General features: G+C 54.3%; 1 protein-coding gene across 5 annotated transcripts in view; it reads left to right on the top strand.

The window, feature by feature from the left end:
• RPS6KA1 (ribosomal protein S6 kinase A1) overlaps positions 1–13,663 on the top strand; it is a 328,808-nt gene that overhangs the window by 298,188 nt on the left and 16,957 nt on the right. The gene's annotated exons all lie outside the window — the stretch shown is intronic.

Consider the following 13,663-nt stretch of genomic DNA (forward strand, 5'->3'; position numbering starts at 1 on the left):
AAATACAAGAGTATTGGGTGGCTTTGGCACAGCTGCCCTTGCTGAGCGCCTGCTGTCTGTTTATTCTCTTGCTCTGGTGGGGCTGGGAGAAGCTCTGCTTCCGTCAAGTTGCCCTCTGCATCCCCGTTAACATCAGCTGGGAATGGCAGAGGGAACTGAGCTGCTCTCTTCCGTATTTGGGGCAAGGGTCTTCATCTGCTTGGCCTTCTTCAGACACCTAAAGCTCTTCCTGCTCCATGCAGGAAGATCTGAAGGGCTTTAATTGCTCTGATGTGAGCCCTCTCTGAGTATGAGGCAGAGGCACAGTGTTACTGGTGTGGGTATTTCCTAATTGTGCCCACACACACTGTGCAGGGCAGAAGGGCCATTGCAGTACCTCGACATCAGAAGCCTTTCAGGACCTCTTTTTCTGCCATGTGCATGCTGTAACCATCAAGAAGGACACAATGTGCTTGGTTCGGCTGGGGAGACCACGCATGGGTTGTGCCTTCCCCTCAGGGAATGCCCTGTACCACTCTGAATCACCCTCGATGCTAAAGGCCATGGGGCTGATTGTGTTGGTTTTCCAGTTATATTTTTAGGAAAATTGAAACCTAGAAACCAATTGTCCGCATTTGAGACAGGTTTTATCAGAGACTTCTGTTGGAATTGCCAGCATTGCCACTGCACCTCACCTGCCTGTCCCGCCTTCGTGTCCCAGTTGCTGGACTGGCACTTTTCCAGTGGCTGGCAGAGAATCTCTGACATGGGTTCTATGAACTGAGGTCAATGAGACTGTGCACGTGCCTCCCATGAGGTTGGTGGGTTTATGGCTCTTCACTGTGCCTGCATCTCTGGCACAGGGAAATAAATGCATCTGTTCTGGTTGGATTCCAGCTGGGTTTCTGAGACTTGAGGCTTTGGCTCTTCCATCCTCAAACACTTGGCTAAGCTGCCCCCCATAAAGCCACTGAAGGATGTTGCTTTAAAAGGACTTGCAGAGGTTTTCTTCTTTGAAAGACACCGCTGGGAAATCCCTGTCTGATCCCACCCGGAGATGCAGCCCCACGGAAAGATCATGCTATAGAGGCCAAAAAGCACTTGGGGTTCTTTTGGCTGCTCTGTGTCTGTCCCTCTGTGGTGCATGGATGTGAAGTCCCCGGTGCAGCTGCGGGGAGCTGGAGCAGAGCAGCAGGAAGCTGTCCAGCATCCTGCAGCGTGCAGGTGTCCGGCTCTGCCCTTCTCCAAGGCCCGGTGGCCAAACTGCCTGCGAGCACTGCCTGACAATCCCATTTTCGGTAACGTCTGAACACAGGGATCCCTCTGCACGCTCCTGAAATAACCTCCGTTGTGTTTCCAAGTTTGTACAAGGTACGTTTGCTGCCAGCACGGCCAAATGAAATCCTTCCTATAAACACATACCTTCAACAGGAGGGCTGCTTTGAACCAGCTGTGATGCTGCAGATGGGGGAAGCAAGTGGAGCTGTGTCTTTCTCTGGTCACTTGGTGGGTAGATGCCAGCAGCAGCTCCTGGCACTGGCTCTGCCTGCAAGGACTAAGGAAGGACAAGAAAGAGTCAGTAAACATCTGAGCTTGGCTCTTCTCAAGTTGAAGGTTGCTCAGGATCCCTCCCATCCCTTCTGTGTGGGGAAAGCTGGAAGGGGAAGAGGCACCTTTATCCTCGGTCTGTACTTGCTATCCCTTTGCAGCTAATTCCGTGATCCCTTCTAATAATAGCCTGAAGCAACGGCAGTGGCGATTACTCAACACCCACACGGAAGTGCTGTTCCTGTCCCTCTGAGGAGGATGCTGCCACAAATACAATCGTTATTTGCCTGGGCAGTAACCAAAGGCACTTTGCAAAGGAGGAAATCCGAGAGTTCCTCAAAAGAGTTGGGAACTTCGCAGCTGATAGCATTCGACTGCTGCAGTCTGATGCCTCCATCGTCATCCCACCTGCTCTCATTGCACATGAGGGTCTTTGGGCATGACATGGGCGCTGCAGCGGCAGGAGGGGATGTTTTGGGCCAGGCTGGCTGTGATCTGGTACTTTCTAGCTGCTTTTGTCGCTCCAGCTGAGCTTCGTGCCCATTACAGCGGGGGCATTTCACAACCTCTTGTGGATTCCCACCTTTCAAGAGCAATTGTGGAGCACAAGTCCCTGCAAGCATCGTACCTCGGCGTGTTTATCTGAGTATCCTGGAAATGCCTGCAAGATCCTACAGGTTGGGATGCATCCCTTTGCACGGTCTGCAGTCAGGGCCACCCCAAGAGCATTCCAGCTCTGTGGCCATAAGGAATTCCAGACAAATCCCTCTTCTGTCAGCAAGCACAGCCCTAGATTGCTCATGCCCGAATCCTTGCTCATCTGGATGTTCTCAGTGTGTCCCTACTGTAAAAGCTTTCAATCTGTCAGGCAATCCTGGCCCCATCCCTAAAAGCAGACAGCTATTGCAGTGCTGCCCTGAGCAGGACCTTTGGCAAAGATTGGTACAAGGATGGGTTTTGGGGGTTCTTATCTCTTTGGTGGTGGTGCTTTACCTGTTAAAATTTGATGTTGGCTTTAGGAGAGCAGCAGCAGAGGTGGTGCGAGGTTTCAGTGCAACATCCATGGGCTGCTGAACAGAAGAGCTGCTCTTTCAACGTTTGCACTGGTGGTAGAGGAGCAGGACCGCTGCCCCAGCATCCTCTGCGGAGCGGAGAGCTCAAGGTCTGCTTTCTGCCTGCTCCGTTTCCTTTGGCATAGCCTGGGCTGCCACTGAGAGAAGCATCTCTGAGACAGCCTTGGCTGAACCTCAGCTGCATCTCTGCGCAGGTCAGGAACAAAGCAGGAGGTCTCTTGCTGTGCTCTCCAAAGCTGCTCTGCCCCAGGGGCCAATCAGCAGTGCTGTGCATCGGTCCCTAGGTACTGAACCTTGTTCTCCTCCATGTTCTTTAGGTTTTAATTGTCAGGTAGGCTGAAGATTGGGCATTGTTCAGCAACAGAGGGCTTGAAGTCAGTGGAAAGAACGGAACCTCTCATAATTGGGGTTTTAGAGCCTGCTCTGCAGCCAGCTTGGCTGAGGAGTGAGCTGGTGCTCCCTGAAGGTGCCAAGTGTGAGGAATTCTGCATACAAGCACAACACCCAATTAGTGAAATCACTTCATAATGAAGAGCAGAGGAGGGGATTTGCAGTGCTGAGTGTGCCCACTCTCTCTCTGGAGGTAGCTGAGGCTGCGAGTGCTGATCAGCTTGTTCTTGGGTGAGAATAGTGTGCAATGGGGAGGTGAATAAGTAACCTCTTCCAGCTCTGCCTTGCACCATAAAAGAGACCTTTGAGACCGGAGCAAGGCTTTGCTCTGCTGCACGTACCAGGTGTGAGCTGCCCCACCTGCTGAAGGCAGGAAACCATAGTGGGAATGCAGTAAAGGGGAAGATGCGGCTCCTTCCCAGCTCTGCTGATTTATCCTTGTGTCCTGACCAGGTAACGCTTGCAGAAAGGCCTCCCCCCCTGCAGTATCTTCACCAAGGGAAGGTATAGGCAGGAACCCTGGACATGGATATTTCTGGCTAGAGAAGTACTGTTAACATCAGTGTGTGTTGGTCTGGGTGAAACACCCCTCTGTAACGCCCTAGTGATGACAAAGCACAGCTGCAGTCACAGCTCTGGACTGTAATTCTTTGGGATGAGTTGGAGGAAACAGGGCTGTAGCCACGTACCCGTGACAGCTCCGTGCCTGTCCTCTGAGTGGTTCAACAGCAGTTGGCTGCTGTTAGAAATAAGGCTGATTCTTGGCTTTGCTGCACTCCTCCTGTGAGGAGCCCAGCTCTTCACTGCCACTGCAAACTGGATGTACCTGGAGCAGCTTTCCTGCAGGCTGGACTTCACTGCTGGGGAGGAATCAGGCTCTCAGCCCTAGTCAGGAACCCGGAATTCTTCAGGATGTAAGAGACAAGGCTCCATCGTGGCGTAGTGCATTAGGGCTTGCTCATAGCTCTGCTGTCCAGCAGCGCATCCCTCTCCTTCACACAGACCTTGTGCTGCAGAGCATCCATTGACGGTTGCCCTGTCTTCTCTGGAGCTGCATCACCAAGCATGCGACCCCAGCGGAGGGCAAGACACAAGACACGTCCAGTGCTGTGATCCTCATCAGTGCTGGCCACCCCCAGTCACAGCCTCTTAACACGAGGGGGTTTAAACCAAACAAGTGAAGTTCTGTGCTTTGAACCGTGTTTGTGCAGCTGCTGCTCCCTTCTCCAGGAACTGGAAAGCTGGAGAATGTGGGAAGAAGCAGGTACCATCCTCTGCCCACTGCCCTTCTTCAGTGGCTTCCAGCCAAGATTGCTCCGGCCAGTCTGGCCCTGGATAACCTGGGATAACCTGGTGGGAGCAGAACATCTCAAGCATGGTCTGGTGCTGCCTGGAAATTCACCTTCCCCTCTGCACTGCAGGGTCTGGGCTGCAGCTCTTGCCACTCTTAGTGCTCCGCTTTGCCAGCCTGGCAGCTCTGAAGCCCTTGGTTTGAGCTGGCTGCTCCGTGGTGTCAGCTGGAGCAATGGAGTGGGTCTGGTTTTGAAGGGAAGCCTGACAGCTCCCTGGCTCCTTCCTGCCGGAGCCCGTGCTCCTCACCCTTGGCAAGGCCAGGCTGTGGTTAACAGCGAGCTGCTGAGCTCTTCAAACAATAACAGATAAATGCCTGTTTGAGGAGCAGGGGCTCTGAGGAGCTGCAGGCTCTGATGAATAATGGAAGAGGGGTCAGTTTACAGGACTACACGTGAGGAATGCAGCCCTCTGCAGAGCTGCTGCTCCAGCAGCCCTCACCCATCAAAACGCTCCGGTTTCTTCCATTTCTGTCTCCCTTGTGGCTGCATAGAAATTGCCTCGAGCTCTGTCTCCAGAAAGCCTCTGCTATTGAAGAGCAGAAAAAATAAACCTTTTACTGTGTGCTGCACTGGAGGAAACCCGAGTCATCCCTCTCCCCATCATCCCTCTCCCCATCAGAGCTAAAGGAGTCCCTGAGCCCGCAGGAAAGCAAGGGATCCTCCTGCCAGCCTTGGCCAGGCTTTCCTGGCTGCCTGTGCTGGGGAGGCAGAGGGCATGGGATTGCTGGGGTCAAGTTCTTTGTGGACCCCAGAGGAACCAAGGCTTCTCCCTGACTGAAAGGTAGATGGAGGCTGGCTGCTGGGGCTGCGCTGGAGGCAGCTCCCTCTGTGCCCAGGACAGCAGCAGAGCGCTGGGCCAAAGAGGACCCCAAAGAGCTCAACCTTGGCTTTTGAAGGGGTCAGAGTGGGTTTCAGTGTCTGGAGCTGTGCATCCCCTTGGCTGGGTTCACTGGGGGGGGTTCCTGGCTCTGGGCCTGGCTGAGATGCTGAGCTCGACTCTCCCTGCACGTGCAGACAGCCTCAGCTCCCGCAGCTTTACAAGACTCAGCCTTAGCTGGAAGCCAAAGCCCGGTTTTAACAGGAGCAATAAATTCCTTCCAGAGCTTCCACTGGGCTGGGGTCTGTCCCAGGACAGTCCCAGCTATTAAATGCTCCTGCCCTTAGGAACAGCCACTGGCTGCGTGCCTGAGGCTGCCCCCGCAGCAGGGAGCAGAGGCATTGCCTCCCAGGGGCTGATCTCATTGCAACGTGCTCCGAGGCAGAAAGGGTTTCCCAACTGCAGCGTGAAATCCAGCTCCTTCCCTTGCCAGTCCTGGAGCGCACAGCTGGGAAACGTCACCCCTTTGGTTATGGAAAACGAGGGAATTTATCCCTCGTTTGTACTTGAAACCTCAGGCTTGGCACCGCTGCTGGTGTGGCTCCGGGAATAGCCGGCGGGCTGAGAGCACAGTCTTGCTGTGCTCCTGGAAGCACTCCGAGCTGTGGGCATTGATTTCCTTGCCAGCAGAGGTGTATTTAAGTGGACGGCTCGAGCTGGGGTGGGTATGGATCGGGAACGTGCTGTGTCTGCTTACAGAGAAGGGAGGCGATGGCTCTGCACCGTCACCAGGGCGGGCGGCAGCGGTGGCCGTCGGGGTCACTCCTTTTGTGTAGCAGCACTGGGGTCTTCAGGACAGAGCAGGGGGGAAAGAGCTCCTTACAACAGCATTTATCGTATCTTAGGGGGACAGGACAAAACGTGGCATTCCCAGCGCTCAGGGGGATCGTGATTCCCATACGGTGATGTTTGGGAAGGGGCTGGATGGTGATCTTCCCTTTACAGTCCCATCCCTGCCACACAGGGGATGTGCCCATGGCAGAACTGAGCTGCAGAGGGGCTTATTCCAAGCATTAATGAAGGCACTCATCCTGTGCACTGTCACTGGGGCGCTGGTAGCACACGGCTCATCCTGTGCACTGGCACTGGGGCGCTGGTAGCACACAGCTCATCCTGTGCACTGGCACTGGGGCGCTGGTAGCACATGGCTCAGGGTGTGGGTTGGAGGTGGGGGTTTTTCCCTCTTAACACTGCTACAGTTCAGAACCACCATAAAAATGGGATGATCGCTTTTATTTCCGTGGATCTTGCCCTTGTGTCCATCCCAGAGGATTGGGAGAGCTGGGTTCTCCCAGCGTGCACGTACCAGAGCCTGATAGGCACCAAGCAAAGGCTTTTCCAAAGTCCTGAGACCACTTTTCGTGTGTCTTGCAACCAGAACAGCAGCAGCAGCACGGGTGCTGTGGGAGGAGTATGGAATTCCTGCGTTCCTGCAATAGGGAACAGTTTCCACATCCCACGATAACTCCAGGGGCCACAGCAAGTTCTTGTTGGGAGACCAGCGCTGTATTTTGTGATTCAGTTAAGAGCTTTTCTCTTCTGTACTGGAAGGAGCAAAACTGCATCGTGCCCAGAGGAAGGACGGTGCTTTAATGCTGGGCCCTAAGAGTAATCTTCCCTTAGGAAGGAGGAGCCTGGGATGGGGTTCTCCCAGTTTTACCACCATCCAAGCATGAGTTGAGCATGAACCTTTCCTCCTTGCTGGAAAATGTGTGTGGGGCTGGCTGTAATGTGCGTGTGGAGAACTATACAAGCTGCATAACTCATTAGTTCCTTATCTCCTGGTAGTTAAAGGAGTTTTCCTCTCTGGCATCTCATTTCACTGGGTGCAAAGTCCTCCACGGCAGGCTGCAGTGGCACCTGAGAGCTATTGGAAAGTCCCCGTGGGGTTTGGGAGCATCTTTTGCCTGTGCTTGTATTTTGAGCCCAGACTGCTCATCGTCAGCTGATCCTGGCCAGCTGTGGCCTGAAAAGGGAGGAGAGATTCAATTGAATGGGATTGTTTAAAAAGAAACCTTCAGGATCTGGTGCCAGATTGTCCCCGGAGAGAGCCAGGAGCAGGGAAGAGACCAGGGGGTGCCTGTGCCCCTCAGCTCTCTCCATCCCAAAAGGGACCCGAGCCCTCTGGCATAAAGCAGGTATTTGGGTGCTCCTGGGGAAATGAGTCAGTTACCGAGCAGCTCAAGAAGGGTGTTGGGAAGCAGGACTTGGTTTGCTGTGAGAGCTGTGCTGTGTGAGCCCCCCTTCTGCCTTCTTCAGCCTCAGGCTTTGCTTTGGGAAACATTTTATCCCTTCATCCCTCCATCCCCCTGCTCTAGAGCTGCTGAATCTTCCCCCTGAGGTGTTTGTGAAACAGGGGCCGGTTATGAACCGGGTCCTTTTGGCTCTCACCCTCCGGTTTCAGAACAGAAACAGCGCTTTGGATATTAAAGGTGCTCCGAGTGCCACCTGCTGGAGTGTGCTCGGGGTGGGGGGAGCCAGGGCCGGGCAGGGTGCCCTGGGCTCGTCCCCTTTGGGGTGACCCAGCCCATCCCATGGCTGCACGCACCATCACCCCCGCGTGCCGGGAAGTCCTCTGCTCTGTTGCTGGAATCCCAGTGTTTGTGGCCTCCAGGATTTTGCAGTGTTTCCTCCCTGTGCCCTCCTCTGCAGGAGATGATGTGTGTCACCCTCTGAGATGCGCATTTGCTGCTGAGAAAAGGGGCCCAGGAAAGCAGAGAAGGGTGGAACTGCTCCATGTGAGCACCAAACAGGGTAAAACTGCACCGTCCTGGGCTGAGTCTTCCCTTTTTAGGGATTTGCTTGTAACCCCCGTTGCGGGGAGCCGAGATCACTGCTCGGGCTGGAAGCAAAGTCATTCCCAAGGGTCACCACGTTAATGTGACACGGAGCAGGAAGATAGCAGGGGGCCTCTGGGGTGCTCCGAGTCGAAGGCTTTTGTTTTAAGCCATATGGGGGAGGCTCCTGGTGTTTTCGTGCCAGGACGGAGCTGCTCATCCACTTCTCTTGCCCTGCATGGAGGTAGCGATGAACAGGGTCTGTAGGCACCAGCGTCCCAGCGCCCTCCCTGTGCAGAGCTCTCACTGCGACCGGGGTTCCTGCTCCCTCCCTCCCTCAGTTTGGGTTTGCTTTGGTCTTCAGGACCCCACTAAAGGAGTCCTTGGAGCCGGTGCGGGGTGAAACGCGCCTCTTCCCCCCCGCAGCGCTGCTCCCTCGCACTAATCCCTTCCTGCGAGCTGCCAGCAGCAAAGCTGCTGCCAGGAATCCGCCCCCATCCTTATCCCCTTCTTGGGAAGTTCCAGTTGCTGGAATCTCCTTCTCTGTGGTTGTAGAAGTGACTTTATCCAAGACTTCCATCTTCAAAGCCACCCCGCGGAGGGCCCTGGCTGCCTCCCCAGGCTTTTGTCTGTCAAACAGCAGATGCCCCTATTCAGCTCCCTTTGGTTTAAAAGACTAACGGAGCCGCCTCTTTCTCTGCGCATCCTCTTGGGTTGCTCTGAGGATCTCCCTCTTCTTTTAAGCTTTGTCTCTGACCCCACACATTTGTGCTGTTTTGGTTTTCCTCCTGCAAAAGCTGTTGCTGATTCTCTGGTGTCTCGTCGGGGCACAGGCTCACCTCCTCCCTCTATCTGCTTGTAGGGGCACAGGCTCGCCTCTTCCCTCTATCTGCCACTTGATATTATACACACACACACACACACACCCGGACTGAATTCTTCTCTAGCTTTTCCAGCTCCGAGTGTGGTTGGAAGTGGCTCAAGTGAGAGGTCTCGTGTGTTTCCTCCTCGACCTTTTGCAGATGCAGGCATGCAGGTACTAAGCAAAAGTAACCCTGTCTGAGAGGATGCCATAAACAGGGGGTGAGCCCTTCGCTTTGAGCAGGCAGCTCTGCAGTGATGCTGAATCAGTGCCCTTTGGGATGATGCTGGGCTTGGAAAACCAGAGCCCGCAAGGTTTCATACCCAGAAGGGAGGGCAGCAGTGGGGCAACAGGAGCTGCGTGGGCTGGAACCTGTTGGGACATGTGCAGGAGAACAGGACAGAGTCTTCTTTGGGGCAAAGAGGTTTGTAAACCTGCCTAAGGTTTCAAATGATTACTGTTTTCTTTAACTGTGTGCGCTATGGGTGAGCACGAGAGATGACTTTGCTGTTCCATCCTTGAATGCTACCTTGAGACTGTGATGTCCACTGCATGAGAGAGACTGAATTCTCCCAGGTGCTTGGGGTTTTAACTTCAGCGATTGAATGGAATTGGTGCAATGCCACAGAATGTTCTGCTTGCCTGGGCTGCTGTGTTCAACTTCTCCTCTAAGCTGGAGCGAGGGCAGGCCAGGAAACAGCTCCTTTCCTGCACACAGAGGAGCAGCACTGCTTATTCTGACCCAGCTCTTGCTCCCTGCTCCCTGCAGAGCCCCAGGAGTGGTGCTGAGCTGACGTGGTGCAGGATGTGCACGTAGCATGCGTCCATGGTGACATTTCTGAGCTCCTGGTGGCATCGCTGCTTCACCTTCCTGCAACAGAGCGAGTTCAGATCTGCAGCTGCTGATGTGATGTTGCTGTGGGTACCACTTCCTCCCATGGCAAAATAGCTCTGCCTCAGCCGCAGCTCCCTCCTCCCCATCCTGGCTCTCTAAACAGGTCCAGCCTGTCCTCTGGTGGGCTCTGTTTGCGCGGGGGTACCGCGAGCTGAAGCCCTTTGCTTTGCAAGGCTGTGCAGTGCCTCTGCTCAGGGAAGAGTGGTGCTGCTCAGGGCCAAGTGTCCCATGAGATTTCTTGGGATGGAGCACTGAACGTGATCCACCAAAGTGCAGGGAAAAGCTCTGGCCAATTCTTTGGCTGCAAATGAGACCAACCATGAGCGTTACCCAGATAAGGCCTCTGCAGGAGGGAGGCAGTGGCTGGGTAGGTTTCTTTGCTTTGTTTGTTCCCCTTTTGGGAACCACCACTCTAAAACAGAAGTTCCAAACAGAGCCTTTGCCTCTGCTCTTGACAGCAGCAAATATTGCACACGATTCCTCTGCAAAGCAGCAGCATCTCTTGCTTCCCGTGCATTTCCAGCTCCTTCCAGAGCAGGAGTTGCCCTGCAGGGAGTTGTTGCTTTGGAGTAGGTTGCATAAAATAACTTGATGCAGAGCTCAGGAGTGTGAAGCTCCCTGTGCCTGGCACCAAGAGCAGCCTGTGCTGGAGGGGTCTGCAAGGTCTCCTTCATCCAGTGCTTCCTCAGCAGCTCAAACCCCTGCTGAGACATCCCTTCGGTCCAGCCTGGGGGCACCGCTGCGGGAGCGCATTGATGTGACAGCAGCTGCCTCCCTTCACACCATCACCTTCCTGTTTATGAAACCCTGATCCTTCCCTCCCCGATGCTGTTCCCAGTGCTCAGCGGGGTGTAACTGGATCCTGGCAGGAGGCAAAGGCCTCTCGGTTGCTCTGATTTAAATCTATGGGGCTAGGAAGTGTCCTGCTTTATGGAGCCGATGTTGGGACTTGCTGGAGCTTAGTCCTGCAGTCTCGTCTGCAGACACAGAATTGGATTACAGCATCTTGAAACCTTCTGTATCTGGCACCACTGGATTCGGGATTGTCTTTCCATGTGCCAATGACAGCAGGTTCACGCAGGGTTTACAGCTGAGTCTTGGCACTTCAGTGCCGGTGTCTGGCCCAGCACAGCCCAGACAGCATCATCCCACTGCACGCAGGGCCCACGGGTATGGGAGCAAAAAGAAGAGAATTGGCAAAACCACTTCTGTCACCAACTTTTGCTCCTCAAAAGGACACATGAAGGCTTAGAAATGACTTAATTCTGCCCTGAAGGCAGCAAACTCAGGCGGGGTGTGTAAGGTCATTGCAAGTGTGATGAAGCAAGGCTCTTAGCCCACGTGTCGCTTGCCCTTAGCCCCACAGCCTGCCTACTGGTGTGCAGCTGCATGCACCGCAGCTTCCCTTGGTTTGTGCTTCTTGCTTTGGATTTATCATCTAATATTGTTACCTGCTTGGTTCGTGCTGGTCCCTTCTCCTGGGAGCAGAGGCAGTGAGGCAAGGGAGGTTTGCACGTCTGCAGCAGCCTTTCCCTCCGTGCCCGTTAACTGTATCAGAAGCAAAGAGCTGCTGGCTTCTGCTTCTCGCCAAGGCTGGTTTATGGTCTCCAGGTTTAGCAGAGGGGCTGTGACTTCGTTAAGGTGCAGAGCAGGGATGCTGTAAAGCAGCAAAGGAGCTGGTGAAACACTGGGTAACTTCTGAAACCATCCAGGGCATCTGTTTTGCACTGGTGAAATGCAGACGTTCTCTTGACGGGAACTGGGAGTAAGCGCGGGGCTCCCTCTTTTCCTTGCAAACAGAAAGTGGGAGAGGACTGGTTCAGAGCTGTGGGGATGAAGCCTTCCTTCCTCCTCCACTGCCTGACTCAGCCACCTCCCATCTCCTTCCCGCTCCAGGCCTCATAAGTCTTCCCTTGGTGTGGAAGAGCAGGGTGCAGAGCAGTGTTGCGATGCAGGACTCCACGCAAGCAGGCAGGATTGTGCAACCCTCCCATAAGATGTCAGTGTGCAAACCTCACACGGGGCATTGCAGCAGCATCCTGAAGACCTGGTCCAGCAGATGCTGTAGAGCAACTCAGGCATGGGGCAGGGACAAACCGGGGGAGGATGCAGAAGCTGCCTCCTCCTGCCCTTTTCCCTGAGGACCTGCAATTTGGCTGATCCTACAGGGAGAGGATTTGTGCTGGACTCAGCATCCGTGCTGCTCAGAGCAGGGGCAGGGTAAGTTCGGGGAAGGAAAGCTACAGGGATTCTCGGTTGTTGCTGCCTCGTGTAGTGACTGAAGTTGTTCTTTCTGTGCCTGTTTTCCTGTCTGGGACACAGGGGACTATAGTGATCCTCTTGAAAAGCCTGCTGAGATTTGCTGATGGAAAGAGCCATGCCTAAGCACCCGTAAAGCCACCCAGTGTTTTCATTTGCCGGCTGGTATTGTGCAGCCATCGCCGCACAATGCAATTTCCCCATACGAAACCACAGTTTCCTTTCAGCAAAAAACCTCCCAAAATACATCCCGGTGATGTAACTACTCCACGCAGGGTTCTCATGCTGCTCCGGGTGCTGCACAGCGCTCTAAGTCCAGAAACCAGCTTGCAAAGTATGGGAGAATAGCAGCTTTGGAGATGCTGAGGCTCCTCTTTCGCAGCAAGCCAAGGATCCAGGAGGCAAGTGTCTATGCGCTCTGCTACAGCACGGGCTCTGGCTCTTCCGCAGGACACAAGAAGCTGGTGAATCTCCTGACCTCAGAGAGAGGTTTAATTAATTAAACCTTACCCAGGTTTAATTAAACCTCACCCAGGTTTAATGAATGGCTTCTCTTTCTGGAGAGGGCTTTTCTGATGGTAACGTTGCTTTCGGAGAAGCGTCTGTCTTAGGTGCTGCCAGGATTTGGGATTGTTTGGGGACCAGAGCATGTGTCGAGGCAACGGGAATTAAAACAGCTTCTGGTTAGTTGTTGATGAATAGGAAGCGGAATGCCAAAAGCATAATCTGTTCCTAGCTCTCGCAGGTTGTTTTTCTCCCCCTTGCATTTCCATGTGACTGTCTCAAGCAGCAAAGTGACAAAACGCGAGCAAAAACAAACCTGTCTCTTGGCTTCGGGCTTGTAAAATCCTTCCTCCCAAAGGGGGAAAGGAGGAAAGAGGACTGGGGTTTTGAACTGGGTGTTGGAAGGAACCCCAGCAGACATCCAGGCTTGCCAGCCTCGCATCCAGGAGGACTGAGCCATCTGTGCGGCTCAGAGCGGCTTTGGGATCTTCAGAAGTTGTCTCCTCCTCTGACTCGAGCCACTGCTGCTCCCAGGGCTGGCTGGTGCCTGGGGGTGGGCTCTTATTGCCCAGGAGCAGCAAATGCCACTACCCAGTGGTGCAGGATCGGTGTAAACCGGCCTTTCCCAAGCGTGTGGGTTCAGAAGGCGGCTGGTGGCTCACAGGAGCAGTGTCCTGGGGAGGGTGGATGTGCAGAGAGGTGCCTGATCCATCCCCATCCGAGGCAGGGGTTGGTGCCTGCTGGTGGGAGCTGGTGTCCCCATGGGTGGATGTGATCCCCGAGGGCTGGAGGGAGACCCCGGAGGGTTTTGCCATCGCTTTTGGTGCTCAGGAAGGGGCTCAGTTGTGGTTTTGGTAGATGGGGGCATCTGCTTCCCACAGGGCAGCCACCCTCTCCCAGACCCAAAGAGATCTTGGCTGCTCCTCCACAGCAAGAGCAGAACGATGGAGGGGAGGAAGGGGAAGAGGTGCAGGGGCCCCTCGGATCTGATTCAGTCCTTCCGGAGCTGAAAATCAGTTGATTCTTAACTCTGATCTCGCTGTTTCCCTTCCCTCAAGACTTGCTGCTTCCCCTCTCGCCTCTCCGGAGCTCCCATCCTACTTTCAGCTCACTCTGTGCCCATCGGTTGACGCTGCTGGCGCCGAAG

This window comes from Pezoporus flaviventris, unplaced genomic scaffold (assembly GCF_033815535.1).
Source record: "Pezoporus flaviventris isolate CSIRO_AGI_PZ_B2104156 unplaced genomic scaffold, CSIRO_AGI_Pfla_v1 ptg000008l, whole genome shotgun sequence".
NCBI classification, from domain to species: domain Eukaryota; kingdom Metazoa; phylum Chordata; class Aves; order Psittaciformes; family Psittacidae; genus Pezoporus; species Pezoporus flaviventris.